We start from the raw sequence: 16953 nt of genomic DNA on the forward strand, positions 1-16953 counted from the left end.
AGATGTAGTGAAGGATGTAATTACTCAACACTTTCCTCATCTTCATCAGGGTAGAGAGAGCAGAGCCTCCAGCACCCAGCTGTGTGTCTGTTAAGAGTGAATCACCTCCAGCACCCACCTGTGTATCTATGAAGAGTGATGCATCCATGGATAATCCTTTTAACTTCAGTAGTGAACCTGTGACCTCAGTCCTATGGTGAGTGACGCATTACACACTCAGATTCTTTCATAAGTGGGGTGGATGTGTTCCTCCCAGTGTGTGAGGGAGTGAAGTTACCCCAATATTACAACACTAATACCCCAGTAAACAATGTCACCATTCTACAGGTCAAACTAATAAGAGGGGTTCACCACAGGTGTGTTTTAGTTTTAGGAGAAAATGAGTGTGGTATGTTTGTTTTGCTGACAGACAGGTGTGTGTGTGTGTGTGTGTGTGTGTGGTTGCTGAAGGGCAGGTGTGTGTGTGGTTGCTGAAGGGCAGGTGTGTATGTGTGGTTACTGAAGGGCAGGTGTGTGTGTGTGTGTGTAGTTGCTGAAGTGCGAGTGTGTGTGTGTGTGTGCGTGTGGTTGCTGAAGAGCAGGTGGGCGGGTGTGGGGTTGCTGAAGGACAGGTGGGGTGGGTGTGTGTGGTTGGTTGCTAAAGGGTTGTGTGTGTGTGTGGTTGGTTGGTTTCTGAAGAGCAGGTGTGTGGTTGCTGAAGAGCAGGTGTGTGTGTGTGTGTGTGTGTGTGTGTGTGGTTGGTTGCTGAAGGGCAGGTGTGTGTGTGTGTGGTTGCTGAAGGGCAGGTGTGTGGTTGCTGAAGGGCAGGTGCGTGTGTGTGGTTGGTTGCTGAAGGGTGTGTGGTTGCTGAAGGGCAGGTGTGTGTGTGTGGTTTCTGAAGGGCGGGTGGGTGGGTGGGTGTGTGTGGTTGCTGAAGGGCGGGTGGGTAGGTGTGTATGGTTGCTGAAGGGCAGGTGGGTGGGTGTGTCTGGTTGCTGAAGGGCAGGTGGGGGTGTGTGTGTTTGCTAAAGGGCGGGTGGGGTTGTAGGGTATTTTTGTATTGCTGAAGGGCGTGTGTGTGTGTGTTTGTGTGTATGGTTGCTGATAGGCAGGTGTGTGTGGTTGCTGAAGGGCAGGTGTGTGTTTGTGTGGTTGCTGAAGGGCAGCTGTGAGTGTGTGTGTGTGTGTGTGTTTGTCTTGCTGAAGGACAGGTTTGATGTGTGTGGTATGGTTGTGTTCCCGACAGACAGGTGTGGTGTGTGTGTGTGTGTGTGTGTGTGTGTGTGTGTGTGTGTGTGTGTTGCTGAAGGACATGTGTGATGTTCGTGTTGTTGAAGGACAGGTGTTGTGTGTGTGTGTGTGTGTGTGTGTGTGTGTGTGTGTCTGTCTGTCTGTGTAGTTGCTGAAGGGCAGGTGTGATGTGTGTGCGTGTGTGCATGTTATGTTTCTGTAGTTGCTGAAAGACAGGTGTGTGTGTGTGTGTGTGTGTGTGTGTATGTGAGGTATGTTTGTGTAGTTGCCGAAGGACAGGTGTGGTGTGTGTGTGTGTGTGTGTGTGTGTGTAAAGGAAACGTGTTTAATAATGTAAACATGTTTTATGATGTGTATCATTTGAACATATCATATTTAAAGTATTCATAAATGATCCGCTGCTGATCTCAGACCTGTGTTGGTTTTGTAGCACCACAGCAGGGTCAGTAAGATGAGGAACAGGACCAAACTCAGTCCCACAGCCAAACCAACCAGGCCAAGAGAGGAGGAATCACCAGCTGAACTCATGGGAACTGAACAAAGCACATTAATTACAAAATTATTTGTTACATGTTTGATCTGTTCCCTCTTTTAAACTGATTGTTAAGAAACATTTAAATTAACTGTTTTCTGACCCCTGAGACCCAGCTGTGTGGTGACTCTCCTCTCTCTGGGTGTTTACAGTAGTAGTCACCCTCATCTGTCTTTGAGACAGTATAGATGGTCATTTCTCCTGTAGTCTGGGTCTGGATCAGTGATCCATCTTTATATAAAGTGATGTGTGATGTGATAGTGGGGTGAAGTAAACAGTATAGAGTCAGAGGATCTCCCTCAGTCACAGGATGAACAAAACTCTTCAGAATCACACCACCATCTAGACGAGAGAAAACACTTTACTCATCTGTTACAGAGAGAAGGATTCCAGCATGAACACTGAGTATTACATAACAGGTGTGGGACACAGAATATAAATACAATACACCCAATCTTTGGAAAGTAGAATAATGTCACACACACACAAACACACACACACAGACAGACAGTTCATCCAGAACATGTTAGATTAACAGCTTTCTTTATTAACCCTCACCCTGGTTAACAATTATCTTGGTCAGTATCTTATAGTTCTGCTAGCGCGTCCACCATGGGTGCAGCCTGCCAGGACGCTTCACCCCTGATTATCCTGCCTGCTGCCCCACAGCTGCTCTGTTACACCACTCTCTCTCTCTCTCTCTCTCTCTCTCTCTCTCTCTCTCTCTCTCTCTCTCTCTCTCTCTCTCTCTCTCCTCACTCTCTCTGTTCTGGTGCCCTCTGTTCTGTGTGGATGGGGTGCATATAATTGTTTATGTTCCAGTGTTCATTTTCTTGTGTTCATTTCCCAGTATCTGGTGAAGCACCATTCACATAAACATTATTCTACATCACCAGAGTGAGGGCCAGGGGCAGCTTCTCTGGTTATTCTGCTCTACTGTCAGTACAGTGTTTGGGTTGAAGCCATGTATCACATCATCATCAGCATCATGTACACAACCATGAATTTCACTTGGATTCATGTTATAAACTGTAGATTATCCATTAAAGTCTTTGTTTTGTTTGTCCCCAGTGCCCAGAAGAAGCCTGTAAACATTTCTAAAGAAAAGCTGGAGTCAGTGTTCAAGGTGTGTGTGTGTGTGTGTGTGTGTGTAAGTGTGTGAGTGTGTGAGTGTGTGTGTGAGTGTGTGTGTGTGTGTGTGTGTGTGTGTGTGTGTGTGTGTGTGTGTGAGGAGGGAAGGGTCTTTATCATTAGAGTGTGTTTAGATCACAGATCATGATGAGACTCTGTGGTTTACTGGTTCATGCTTTACTTTAATGACTTTTTGTAATTTAACTGATAATGAACGAAACTCAAACTTCACAAACTATTATAACTTTATAAAATTAACTAACATTTAAACTTTAAGATACAGCTCAGTTAATGTGATGCTTATGTTCTTTTATAAACCATAATGTGCACATGACCACCCAATCCCACTCAGTTCAGTCCTCTCTCATGTTTAATGAATTATTATGTGTTAAAAAGATCTGTGTATAACACTAGTTTTACTGATACTGTTTATTCAGGAGCTGGAGGACAAAATCATCTCTCTGGTGAAGAATCAGCTGAAGAGATTTAAGAATCTACTGAGCTCAGATTACCCAGCATGCACTGAGAGACAGGTGGAGGATGAGGAGGATCAGAGCAGTGTCAGAGAGGGGGCGCTGGAGATCACACTGCACGTCCTGAGGAAGATGAACCAGACAGACCTCGCTAACACACTACTGACCAGTAAGAGCTCATGGGTCATGACATTATTACATTTAGCAGGTGCTTTTATTGAAGAAAAATAAATACTTACAATTGTGAGTACAATTCAAGTAATTGAAGGTTAATGGTCTTGCTCAGGAACCCTACAGTGGCAACTTTGTAGTGGTGGGGCTTGAACTGACAACCTTCTGATTGTTAGTACAGTACATTAACTGCTGGACTATGTGTCATGTGTTTGCAGAATGCTGACCTTTTGAGGATACATTGTTATTCTTTAGGGCTGAGATTTAATTTGACCAGTGAGATTTGACCACAAATCACTGGCAGATGTTGATCTTTTTTTTCTATGTCACCTTACCCCCCCCAACCCCCCCCCCCCCCTCCCCCCCCTCCCGAGGATCAGAGTACATGTTCATGAATGAATCATGTGAGACTTTGGATACAATCACCATCAAGTTTACTCACAAGTGGAATAGTTCAAGTGGTCAGATACCAGTGATCAGACCTAAAACCAGCCCATCTAACCATAAACTCAACCCAAAACCTAATCCTAACTCTCACCCTGGCCCTAATCCTGACTCAAACCCTATCCGAAATCCAGTTAAAATCCAGCTGTCAACTTCATATCTATAACATCTTGTTGAGTATGTATTATTCCTGTTATATGTTCCCAAGTTCACACCTGCATATATGAGCTTTGATACTCCAAATAAAGTGAAAAGCTACTGAATTCATCAGATTATAACCAGATTTTATTTAAAGAGTTAATTAAAACACTACTGAATTCATTAATCTACTGAATGTCTTCAGATGCTTCACTTCTGTTACATCACTGATGTATTACTGAGGGTCTTTTGAGCGTTTATTTAATGTTAAAAGCATCATTTAAAAGAAAATGTCACTTTATTCTTTGTAACTGAGATTGGAACACAGGTCCTATCTCACAGATCACAGGTTGTTCAGGTGATAGTTACCAGTGTGTGTGTTGGAACCTCAGATGGTTTCTAACTACTGATCATTTGGTGTTATTGATAACCAGTAAATATTATGAACAAAATAATGTATAATACAATGTCTGTTAATCTTGAAATCTAAGGTTTTCAGTCCCTGAATTGACTAAGATTTACCACTGGACGTTTCATGGCCAATCTAGCAGGAATAAACAATCTATTTATAACAATCTGTTTATCTCTTTTCCTGTAACTCCTGTAATGAGTCTTTTATGAATGAATCTGAATCTAAAAGAGATTAGCATGTGTTCTGTTGTCTTCCTCTTTTATCAGAACTGGCCCCTGCTTGCCACAGAAAGCTCAAATCCAAACTGAGGGACAAATGTCAGAAGATTCATGAAGGAATCTCACAGCATGGAACCACAGCACTTCTGAATGAGATCTACACAGAGCTCTACATCACAGAGGGAGGGAGTGGAAAGGTTAATAATGAGCATGAGGTGAGACAGATTGAGGCAGCCTCCAGAAGACCAGCAACACAGGAGACACCCATCAAATGCAGTGACATATTTAGACCCTTACCAGGACAAGACAAAGCCATCAGAACTGTGCTGACTAAAGGAGTGGCTGGAATTGGTAAAACAGTCTCTGTGCAGAAGTTCATACTGGACTGGTCTGAAGGAAATGTAAATCAGGATGTTCTCTTCATATTCCCACTTCCTTTTAGGGAGCTGAATTTGCTGAAGGAGAAAAAGTTCAGTCTGGTGGAGCTTCTTCATCGCTTTTTCCCAGAAACATGTGAATTAAAACCTAAACATTATACCAGCTACAAAATTATGTTCATCTTTGATGGTCTGGATGAATGTAGACTTCCTCTAGATTTCCAGAAAAATGAGAGATTGTGGGATGTAACAGAGTCAACCTCAGTGGATGTGCTGCTGACAAACCTCATCGAGGGGAATCTGCTTCCCTCTGCTCTCCTCTGGATAACCTCTCGACCAGCAGCAGCCAATCAGATCCCTCCTGAGTGTGTTGACCAGGTAACAGAGGTAAGAGGGTTCAGTGAACCACAGAAAGAGGAGTATTTCAGGAAGAGAATCAGTGATCAGGGCCTGGCCAATAGAATCATCACACACATGAAGTCGTCAAAAAGCCTCTGCATCATGTGCCACATTCCAGTCTTCTGTTGGATTGCAGCCACTGTTCTAGAGAGAATGTTAGGTGAAGCAGAGATTAGAGAGATCCCCAAGACTCTGACTCAGATGTTCACACACTTCCTGATCTTTCAGCTCAGACACAAAGATCAAAAGTATGGACCAAGTATGAAAGGACAAAAAGGTCCCACTCACCCATGTCACATGAGAAAACATGTTTTGGCACTGGGAAAACTGGCGTTCCAACAGCTAGAAAAAGGCAATCTGATCTTCTATGAGGAAGACCTGAGAAACAGTGGCATAGATGTCAGAGAAATGACAGTGTGTTCAGGAATGTGCACTCAGATCTTCAGAGAGGAGTTTGAGCTACAGCTGGGGAAGGTGTTCAGCTTTGTACATCTGAGTGTTCAGGAGTTTCTGGCTGCTTTATATGTGTTTATTTCCTTCATCTCCACCAACACCAATGTGCTACAACAGGAACACCCTGGATTTTTCAATATTTCCAAAACCCCAATGTCTGTCTTCCTCAACGTTGCAGTGGACAAGGCCTTAACGAGTCAAAATGGACACCTGGACCTTTTCCTTCGCTTCCTTCTGGGTCTCTCACTGGAGTCCAATCAGACTCTCTTACGACGCCTACTGACACAGACAGGAAGCAGCTCTCACAGCAAAGAGGAAACAGTGAAGTACATCAAGGAGAAGATCAGTGACAGTCCCTCTACAGAGAAATCCATCAATCTGTTCCACTGTCTGAATGAACTGAATGAGCATTCTCTAGTGCAGGAAGTCCAAACATACCTGAGCAGAGGAAGTAACAGTGGTCTCCATGGAGCCAGACTGTCTCCTGCTCAGTGGTCAGCTCTGGCATTTGTGTTGCTGAATTCTGAAGAGGAGCTGGATGAGTTTGACCTGAGGAAATATGACCCATCAGAGGAATGTCTACTGAGACTGCTGCCAGTGGTCAAAGCATCCAGAAAAGCCATGTGAGTATTTTCATTTAGAGATGAACAGTGGATGTAGCAGGCAGTGGATGTGCTAGACTCAGAAGGTCTTCTATGAAAATGAAACAGAGAGTGAGAGAGAACATTAGAGAGAGAAGGATAGAGAGATCCTACATTAAAGCACATGTAGGTGATTGAAGGCTCCAATACCAGGTGCTTAAGTTAAACCATAAAGTTGTGGAACATTGGAATGTAGTAACACTGTCCAATGATTAATTACTTTAAATGTATTAATGATGGTTAAATTATATTTGATGTCATGGGTCTGTGTGTTGAGAATGGTCCTACATTTAAAACAGTGGCCAACAATGTTTATAGTTCACACTCTTAGTAAAACAGCCAGAGAAAATGTGCTGCAGTGTAACATACAGAACTGTTCAAGTACGAACTATCAGTGTGTACATGTGCACGCGCACACAAACACACACCACACCACACCACCCAGTGTAACATATAAAAGGGTTTAAATATGAACTATCAGTTCAGCTTTCTGACCAACATTACAGTTCAACCACTACTGACTAATACAGAGAAAAGTGCACAAGGATGAGCATGACCAATGTATACACATGCGCGCACATGCGCACACACACACGCACATATATATATTTCACACTGATGGCAGTTTTCAAACTTTATCACAGGTTTTGTTTAGAGCCGATGATGGTGATTGGGCACATTATAAAGGTGTAGGTGTTAATATGACTACATCTGAAACACTATATAAAGGTGTAGGTGTTAATATGACTTCATCTGAAACATTTTCATTGTTTAAATATTTTACCAAGGCAATTTGCCATAATCTAGTTGTAAATAGGTTTAAGTCAAAATAAACTAACATCATTAACAGCAACTGATTCCAGTACTACACCTTCAGCTCTGTGTGATTAAGGTACTTGACATTTAATTAGAAGGTTGCTGGTTCAAGCCGCACCACTGCCGAGTTGCCACTGTTGGGCCCCTGAGCAAGACCCTTAACCCTTAATTGCTCAAGTTGTACTCAGTCATAATTGTAAGATGCTTTGGATAAAAGTGTCAGCTAAATGCCATAAATGTAAAATGATGAGTGTAACATGCAGTGACGTTCACAGCTCTGTGTGATCAGTGTAGCATGCAGTGATGTTCACAGCTCTGTGTGATCAGTGTAACATGCAGTGACGTTCACAGCTCTGTGTGATCAGTGTAACATGCAGTGACGTTCACAGCTCTGTGTGATCAGTGTAACATGCAGTGATGTTCACAGCTCTGTGTGATCAGTGTAACATGCAGTGACGTTCACAGCTCTGTGTGATCAGTGTAACAAGCAGTAAAGTTCACAGCTCTGTGTGATCAGTGTAACATGCAGTGAGTCTCTCAGAAGCTAATGCTGTTACTACTGTCACTCACCTAAAACTGTAGCAGGTTACTGCTGTTGCTCACATACAGTGGGACCAATATCTCAGACCACTAGTGAAAATGATTGTTTTGCATTTCTCTCAAGTTTAATACAATGCTTTTCTTTACAAATCATATAATCAGCATAATTTCAGTGAACAGTTTAAAGTTTTTTCTTGAATTTCAGAAAGTGTTAGTATTTGGCTCTACTCAAATGCATGTAAGCACAGTTGTGAAACTGACCATATCAGTTCTTTTGTACAAAAAGTCAGATGTGCTTGAGTCCTCACACAAGCAGTGCAGGAGAAGTGAGTCAGTTCTGATCCAACTGAAACATGTGAACCATCCTCCTCTCCCCAGTATTTTACTGCACACATACAGTCCATGAAGGACAAACTCCAGGGACACATTTCATGTCAACAGCAGACATGAGATAGTTGCCTCACACACACTTAACTGACTGATGGGGTCTGCCTCTCACACACACTTGACTGACTGATGGGGTCTGCCTCTCACACACACCTGACTGACTGATGGGGTCTGCATCACACACACCTGACTGACTGATGAGGTCCCTGACTCAGCTATTAAGCCTCCAGGATTCTCGGTGCACCACACAGACAGAACTCAGGACCTCACTGGGAAAAGCAAAGGCAGAGGAGAATGTTTCATGATCAGTAACTCATAGTGTGAGCACAGGAATGTAAACACTAGTAAAAGATTCTGCTCTCTGCATTCTGTCCAAACAATACTGCAGTGTTCATTCCCCCATAATCACTACTGCAGTGTTTATTCCTCCATAATCACTACTCTGCATGTCTTCCAACAATATTTTCTATTTGTATATTAGTGTATTTGTATTTGTGAAACATTGAATGAGATCTGTGTTGTTCTGTTTCCTGTTATGGTGTTAGGGGTGGGATATTTTGATATTTGGACTCTGGTTATGGTAACTGCCATTCACTGACTTATAAACCAACCATCCATTATTTGGTCACCTGTCTTAGGTTGCTAATGAATGTTATTTGTCATGTCTTTGTCCATTGTGTCTTTGATGAAGACACGGTAATGTTGAAATGTTGCTATGTTTGTAAAATTAAACGGCTGAAAATGTATCAGTGTGTTCCAGACCTTTCAAGCTCTTCTTAAAATGTTTATTAGCATTTCAGATCTTTTAATTCATCATCCTCTGACTGAGCTACATTATTTACTGTATTTACTCTTTTACAGACTATCTGGCTGTGGTCTCACTGAAGAGTCTTGCAAATCCTTCACATCAGTTCTACAAACAGAAAACTCACTGAGAGAGCTGGAGATAAATAATAATGACCTGCAGAATTCAGGAGTGGAGCAGCTCTGTGCTGGACTGAAGAGCTCACACTGTAAACTGGAGATTCTCAGGTGAGTTTCTGTGACTATTTTTGAATGTAAATAAAGAGCCATTTTAAAAAAGTCAGTGTCAACTCCCTTATAGTACAGTATTAAACAAACATTGTCAGGCAAGGCAATGCAAGGAAATGTACACTTTTATATTATATTATAAAGTTCTCTTCTTTAAATATTTCTAAATATAGTTTTCTGTTGAAACTTCACTGCATTTCATTAAATGACCACACTGTGGAGACAAAGAGTTACATTTGTGATGCATGCGCAGATATTCAAGTCTAGAAGAGAAATATAACATTGTAAAGAGGAGACACAGATGAGTCCTTGTCCACATGTACAGGTGTATTTATTACAATGCTGCTTCAACTAGGCACTTTGGCATTTTGTCCACAAGCTGCATTTTTGGTCACTTGAGCGCAGAAATTTTGCAAAATGTCTTACAAGATGAATATATTCAGAAACTCTAACAAAAGTGTTGTAAAATGAAGCGTTCCAATGTAAGATTTTCACTAAGCGATTTAAACTAGTTTATGGAAACACTGTAAACATCAGTCATTCTAATCTCTCTGCAAATAAAAGCCCTTAAAATCTTAATTAAAACATTTAAAGCTGAACCATTAAGGTTCTAGACACATTACAGGACACTTTTACAATCACACGATTCCCTTGCGTTTTTGGGTGGGAGACCCTGTTCTCATTATGATTTACATCGTGTGTTCAACACATGTTGAGATGAGCTGAACTGACAGCCGTGCTGGAGGAAAGAACGCAACAAGTTAATATTCATTCAATAGAACTGAAAAGTTTATTGGTTATTCCTTAAGATAAACCTGTGATCTCTCTCCACGGGTGTTTTTATGAAACATGTAGCTGGCTAATATTAGTAACCTTAAGCTTGCCAAGTTACAGTATATTGTTGGTTACTACACCTAGATACCTCACACTAACGTCATATTAGCTTGACTTAGGAGTGAATGTTGGCTGCTAATTTTTTCATCAAGCCAGAGACATCAAACTAAAATAGAACAGTGATGATAGACGACGTGGAGTCAGCAGAGAGAGAAACTGAGCAGACAACTGACAGTAAACTCAGAACATCTGAACACAGTATTGAGGAACAATGTTCAGCACTGGACGAGTGAACCTGTGGACTTAATTACAAGACAGAAAGAAAGACACACAAGACACAGTAATCAGTAATCAGGAGATTAGGAGGAGAGAAGGAGTGAATTGTGTGTGTGTGTGTGTGTGTGTGTGTGTGTGTGTGTGTGTGTGTGTGTGTGTGTGCGTGTGTGTGTGAGAGAGAGAGAGAAAGGAAGCGAGAGCAGCAGAACTATTATCTGTGTGTGTGTGTCTCTGAAATAGAGAGAGAGAGAGAGAGAGAGAGAGACAGGTCTATTTGTGTGTGTTAGAGAGACAGAACCATTATCTGTGTGTGTGTGAGACAGACAGACGTTTTGTGTGCGTGTGTGCGTGTGTGTGTGTGTGTGTGCGTGTGTGTGTCTGTTTAAGATAGCGAGGGAGAGAGCAGCCTGACTGATTGATGAGGTCTGCCTCACACACACCTGACTGATGGGGTTTGCCTCACACTCACCTGACTGAGTGATGGGATCTGCCTCACACGCACCTGATTGACTGATGGGGTCTGAGTCACACACCTGACTGACTGATGGGGTCTGCCTCTCACACACCTGACTGACTCATGGGATCTGCCTCACACACACCTGACTGACTGATGGGGTCTGCCTCACACACACCTGATTGACTGATGGGGTCTGAGTCACACACCTGACTGACTGATGGGGTCTGCCTCTCACACACCTGACTGACTCATGGGGTCTGCCTCACACACACCTGACTAACTGATGGGGTCTGCCTCACACACACCTGACTGACTGATGGGGTCTGCCTCACACTCACCTGACTGACTGATGGGGTCCCCGACTCAGCTATTAAGCCTCCAGGATTCTCGGTGCACCACACAGACAGAACTCAGGACCTCACTGGGAAAAGCAAAGGCAGAGGAGAATGTTTCATGATCAGTGACTCATAGTGTGAGCACAGGAATGTAAACACTCGTAAAAGATTCTGCTCTCTGCATTCTGTCCAAACAATACTGCAGTGTTCATTCCCCATAATCACTACTGCAGTGTTCATTCCCCAATAATCACTACTGCAGTGTTTATTCCTCCATAATCACTACTCTGCATGTCTTCCAACAATATTTTCTGTTTGTATATTAGTGTATTTGTATTTGTGAAACATTGAATGAGATCTGTGTTGTTCTGTTTCCTGTTATGGTGTTAGGGGTGGGATATTTTGATATTTGGACTCTGGTTATGGTAACTGCCATTCACTGACTTATAAACCAACCATCCATTATTTGGTCACCTGTCTTAGGTTGCTAATGAATGTTATTTGTCATGTCTTTGTCCATTGTGTCTTTGATGAAGACACGGTAATGTTGAAATGTTGCTATGTTTGTAAAATTAAACGGCTGAAAATGTATCAGTGTGTTCCAGACCTTTCAAGCTCTTCTTAAAATGTTTATTAGCATTTCAGATCTTTTAATTCATCATCCTCTGACTGAGCTACATTATTTACTGTATTTACTCTTTTACAGACTATCTGGCTGTGGTCTCACTGAAGAGTCTTGCAAATCCTTCACATCAGTTCTACAAACAGAAAACTCACTGAGAGAGCTGGAGATAAATAATAATGACCTGCAGAATTCAGGAGTGGAGCAGCTCTGTGCTGGACTGAAGAGCTCACACTGTAAACTGGAGATTCTCAGGTGAGTTTCTGTGACTATTTTTGAATGTAAATAAAGAGCCATTTTAAAAAAGTCAGTGTCAACTCCCTTATAGTACAGTATTAAACAAACATTGTCAGGCAAGGCAATGCAAGGAAATGTACACTTTTATATTATATTATAAAGTTCTCTTCTTTAAATATTTCTAAATATAGTTTTCTGTTGAAACTTCACTGCATTTCATTAAATGACCACACTGTGGAGACAAAGAGTTACATTTGTGATGCATGCGCAGATATTCAAGTCTAGAAGAGAAATATAACATTGTAAAGAGGAGACACAGATGAGTCCTTGTCCACATGTACAGGTGTATTTATTACAATGCTGCTTCAACTAGGCACTTTGGCATTTTGTCCACAAGCTGCATTTTTGGTCACTTGAGCGCAGAAATTTTGCAAAATGAAGCGTTCCAATGTAAGATTTTCACTAAGCGATTTAAACTAGTTTATGTATGGAAACACTGTAAACATCAGTCATTCTAATCTCTCTGCAAATAAAAGCCCTTAAAATCTTAATTAAAACATTTAAAGCTGAACCATTAAGGTTCTAGACACATTACAGGACACTTTTACAATCACACGATTCCCTTGCGTTTTTGGGTGGGAGACCCTGTTCTCATTATGATTTACATCGTGTGTTCAACACATGTTGAGATGAGCTGAACTGACAGCCGTGCTGGAGGAAAGAACGCAACAAGTTAATATTCATTCAATAGAACTGAAAAGTTTATTGGTTATTCCTTAAGATAAACCTGTGATCTCTCTCCACGGGTGTTTTTATGAAACATGTAGCTGGCTAATATTAGTAACCTTAAGCTTGCCAAGTTACAGTATATTGTTGGTTACTACACCTAGATACCTCACACTAACGTCATATTAGCTTGACTTAGGAGTGAATGTTGGCTGCTAATTTTTTCATCAAGCCAGAGACATCAAACTAAAATAGAACAGTGATGATAGACGACGTGGAGTCAGCAGAGAGAGAAACTGAGCAGACAACTGACAGTAAACTCAGAACATCTGAACACAGTATTGAGGAACAATGTTCAGCACTGGACGAGTGAACCTGTGGACTTAATTACAAGACAGAAAGAAAGACACACAAGACACAGTAATCAGTAATCAGGAGATTAGGAGGAGAGAAGGAGTGAATTGTGTGTGTGTGTGTGTGTGTGAGAGAGAGAGAGAAAGGAAGAGAGAGCAGCAGAACTATTATCTGTGTGTGTGTGTCTCTGAAATAGAGAGAGAGAGAGAGAGAGACAGGTCTATTTGTGTGTGTTAGAGAGACAGAACTATTATCTGTGTGTGTGTGAGACAGGCAGACGTTTTGTGTGTGTGTGTGTGCGTGTGTATGTGTGTGCGTGCGTGTGTATGTGTGTGCGTGTGTGTGTCTCTGTTTAAGATAGCGAGGGAGAGAGAGAGCAGCCTGACTGATTGCTGAGGTCTGCCTCACACACACCTGACTGACTGATGGAGTCTGCCTCACACACACCTGACTGACTGATGGGCTCTGAGTCACACACACCTGACTGAGTGATGGGATCTGCCTCACACACACCTGATTGACTGATGGGGTCTGAGTCACACACCTGACTGACTGATGGGGTCCCTGACTCAGCTATTAATCCTCCAGGATTCTCGGTGCACCACACAGACAGAACTCAGGACCTCACTGGGAAAAGCAAAGGCAGAGGAGAATGTTTCATGATCAGTGACTCATAGTGTGAGCACAGGAATGTAAACACTAGTAAAAGATTCTGCTCTCTGCATTCTGTCCAAACAATACTGCAGTGTTCATTCCCCCATAATCACTACTGCAGTGTTCATTCCCCCATAATCACTACTGCAGTGTTCATTCCTCCATAATCAATACTGCAGTGTTTATTCCTCCATAATCACTACTCTGCATGTCTTCCAACAATATTTTCTGTTTGTATATTAGTGTATTTATATTTGTAAAACATTGAATGAGATCGATGTTGTTCTGTTTCCTGTTATGGTGTTAGGGGTGGGATATTTTGATATTTGGACTCTGATTATGGTAACTGCCATTCACTGACTTATGAACCAACCATCCATTATTTGGACACGTGTCTTAGGTTGCTAATGCATGTTATTTGTCATGTCTTTGACCATTTTGTCTTTGATGAAGACACAGTAGTGTTGGAAATTTACTGTGTTTGTAAAATTAAAAGGCTGAAAATGTATCAGTGTGTTCCAGACCTTTCATGCTCTTCTTTACGTTTTTATTAGCAGTTCAGATCTGTTAATTCATCATCCTCTGACTGAACTACATTATTTACTGTATTTACTCTTTTACAGACTATCTGGCTGTGGTCTCATTGAAGAGTCTTGCAAATCCCTCACATCAGTTCTACAAACAGAAAACTCACTGAGAGAGCTGGAGATGAATAATAATGACCTGCAGAATTCAGGAGTGGAGCAGCTCTGTGCTGGATTGAAGAGTTCACACTGTAAACTGGAGATTCTCAGGTGAGTTTCTGTGACTATTTTTGAATGTAAATAAAGAGCCATTTTAAAAAGGTCAGTGTCAACTCCCTTATAGTACAGTATTAAGCTAACATTGCCAGGCAAAGCAATGCAAGGAAATTTACACTTTTATATTATATTATAAAGTTCTCTGATTTTGGATATCTATTTCTCAGAAATGTCCCATAAAGCCAAGACAGTTCCATGACCACATAAGATTACATTTATATTTACTTTTACAGCATTTGGCAGATGCTTTTATCCAGAGCGACTTAGAAAAGTGCTTTGTCATTTCCTCATAGAACAGATCCTAGCCAGTAAAGTAGGTTAGAGTGCAAGATGCCAATGAACTAGAATACTGTTGAGATACAGGGATCAGTGCTAATGCCTAGAAGTACAAAATACATATAAGCTCTATAATAGCCAACAATCTGTGTAATAAACAATAAGTACTAGAGTTATTCAACATAGGAGCAGTCAACATCTGAGTAATAAACAACACTCTACAATAAGTACTAGAGTTTGAGTTAGTCAACATAGGAGCAGGATCAGTGGTCATTTAAATATTCCACAAACAGATGGGTCTTCAGTCTGCATTCAAAGACTGCGAGGGACTCTGGGAAGTTTAATAATCCCATATTAAAGTCATACTACCATTAGGGGAATTCATGTACTCATTTACAATATGATGATTTTGGATATCTATTTCTCAGAAATTTCCCATAATGACAATTCCAATGTACTATATACTATGGAATATGTTGTGATATCTGTTGTATCTACTGTTGACTATATTGTAATATCTGTTGTATCTACTGTAGACTATATTGTATTGTCTGTGGTATCTACTGTAGAGTATATTGTAATGTCTGTTGTATCTACTACAGGGTATATTGTGATATCTGTTGTATCTACTGTAGACTATTGTATTGTCTATTGTATCTGCTGTAGAGTATATTGTAATATTTATTGTATCTACTGTAGGGTATATTGCGATATCTGTTGTATCTACTGTAGGGTATATTGTAATGTCTGTTGTATCTACTTGCAGTCTAGCTATCTGTAATCTTGGGGAAAACGCTTATGAAAATCTGGCATCAGCGTTGCAACTTCCAAACTCCCTCCTCAGGGAACTGGACCTTAGTAACAACGACATGAACAATTCAGGAGTGGAGCAGCTTTCTGCTGGACTGAAGAGTTCACACTGTAAACTGGAGATACTCAGGTGAGATTTGTTATATTCAATAAATATTCTTCTTTTATCTAAAAAACAAGATGAGCTTTCTAGTGAAATTCACTGGGAATAATAATTTGGCCACATCTTTGTGCTAAAGTTCAATTTCTACAATAATAGATCAGGAATCAACTTTTTCCTAAAGAAAAGACTCCTACGTTAAAACACTGTTGTTTATACTTGTTTTAATGGCATAAACAACCCCCCACACACACATATATAAGTATGCATCGCTTAGGATTCTTAGACTTTATCTCTGCATTGTCACTGGTCCTGTCTCTATATTAAAAATGTCATTAAACAGCTTTCTCTGATTCACAGGTCCATAAATGTGTTATTACTCCTGTTACCACAGCCAGATGTAGAATTCTACCAAGATTTTACTGGCATCATCTCATACATTCTGACATGTAACAGTCTTATAAGACCACTGAAATCACACAGTGCAAGTCCCACTTTAGGGTTCTTCTGATGTAGGTTAATAGTGGACTAGAGTTCTGAAGGGCTGAATAAAAATAAGAGCTAAAATAAACACAGACAGCAGCAATCTGGAGAAGAGTGAACAAAGCCGTCTGCCATGGAGGACGCCATCTTGGAGATGAGAGTGGAGGAACCTCCAACTACAGTTACCAGCCTCTCTAGCTGCCCCATGCAGGCTGCTCTGGAAGTGCATCTCACTCTCTGCCTCTCTCTACCTGTTTCCCTCCTTTCTGCAGACTGTCTGGTTGTTTGGTCACAGAGGAAGGCTGTTCTTCTCTGGCTTCAGCTCTGAGGTCAAACCCCTCCCACCTGAAAGAACTGGACCTGACTTACAACCACCCAGGAGAGTCAGGAGTGAAGCTGCTCTCTGCTAGACTGGAGGATCCCCACTGCAGACTGGAAACACTCAGGTATGTAGAAATCCCCTTAAACACACTGTGTTTGGTGTGAACACACACTCCAAATTTAAGAAGCACAAATCCAAGTGAAAAATCATGAATATGGGTGTGCACATATGTCAAATAATTACCCATAACAGCAGACACAGATATAAGGTTCA

At 41.3% G+C, this 16953-nt stretch overlaps 1 pseudogene; it reads left to right on the forward strand.

Moving 5' to 3' along the window:
- The window catches only part of LOC118241459, a 239885-nt pseudogene that overhangs the window by 1980 nt on the left and 220952 nt on the right, over nucleotides 1–16953 (forward strand).

The sequence above is a fragment of the Electrophorus electricus genome, chromosome 5, assembly GCF_013358815.1.
Source record: "Electrophorus electricus isolate fEleEle1 chromosome 5, fEleEle1.pri, whole genome shotgun sequence".
Lineage (NCBI taxonomy): Eukaryota > Metazoa > Chordata > Actinopteri > Gymnotiformes > Gymnotidae > Electrophorus > Electrophorus electricus.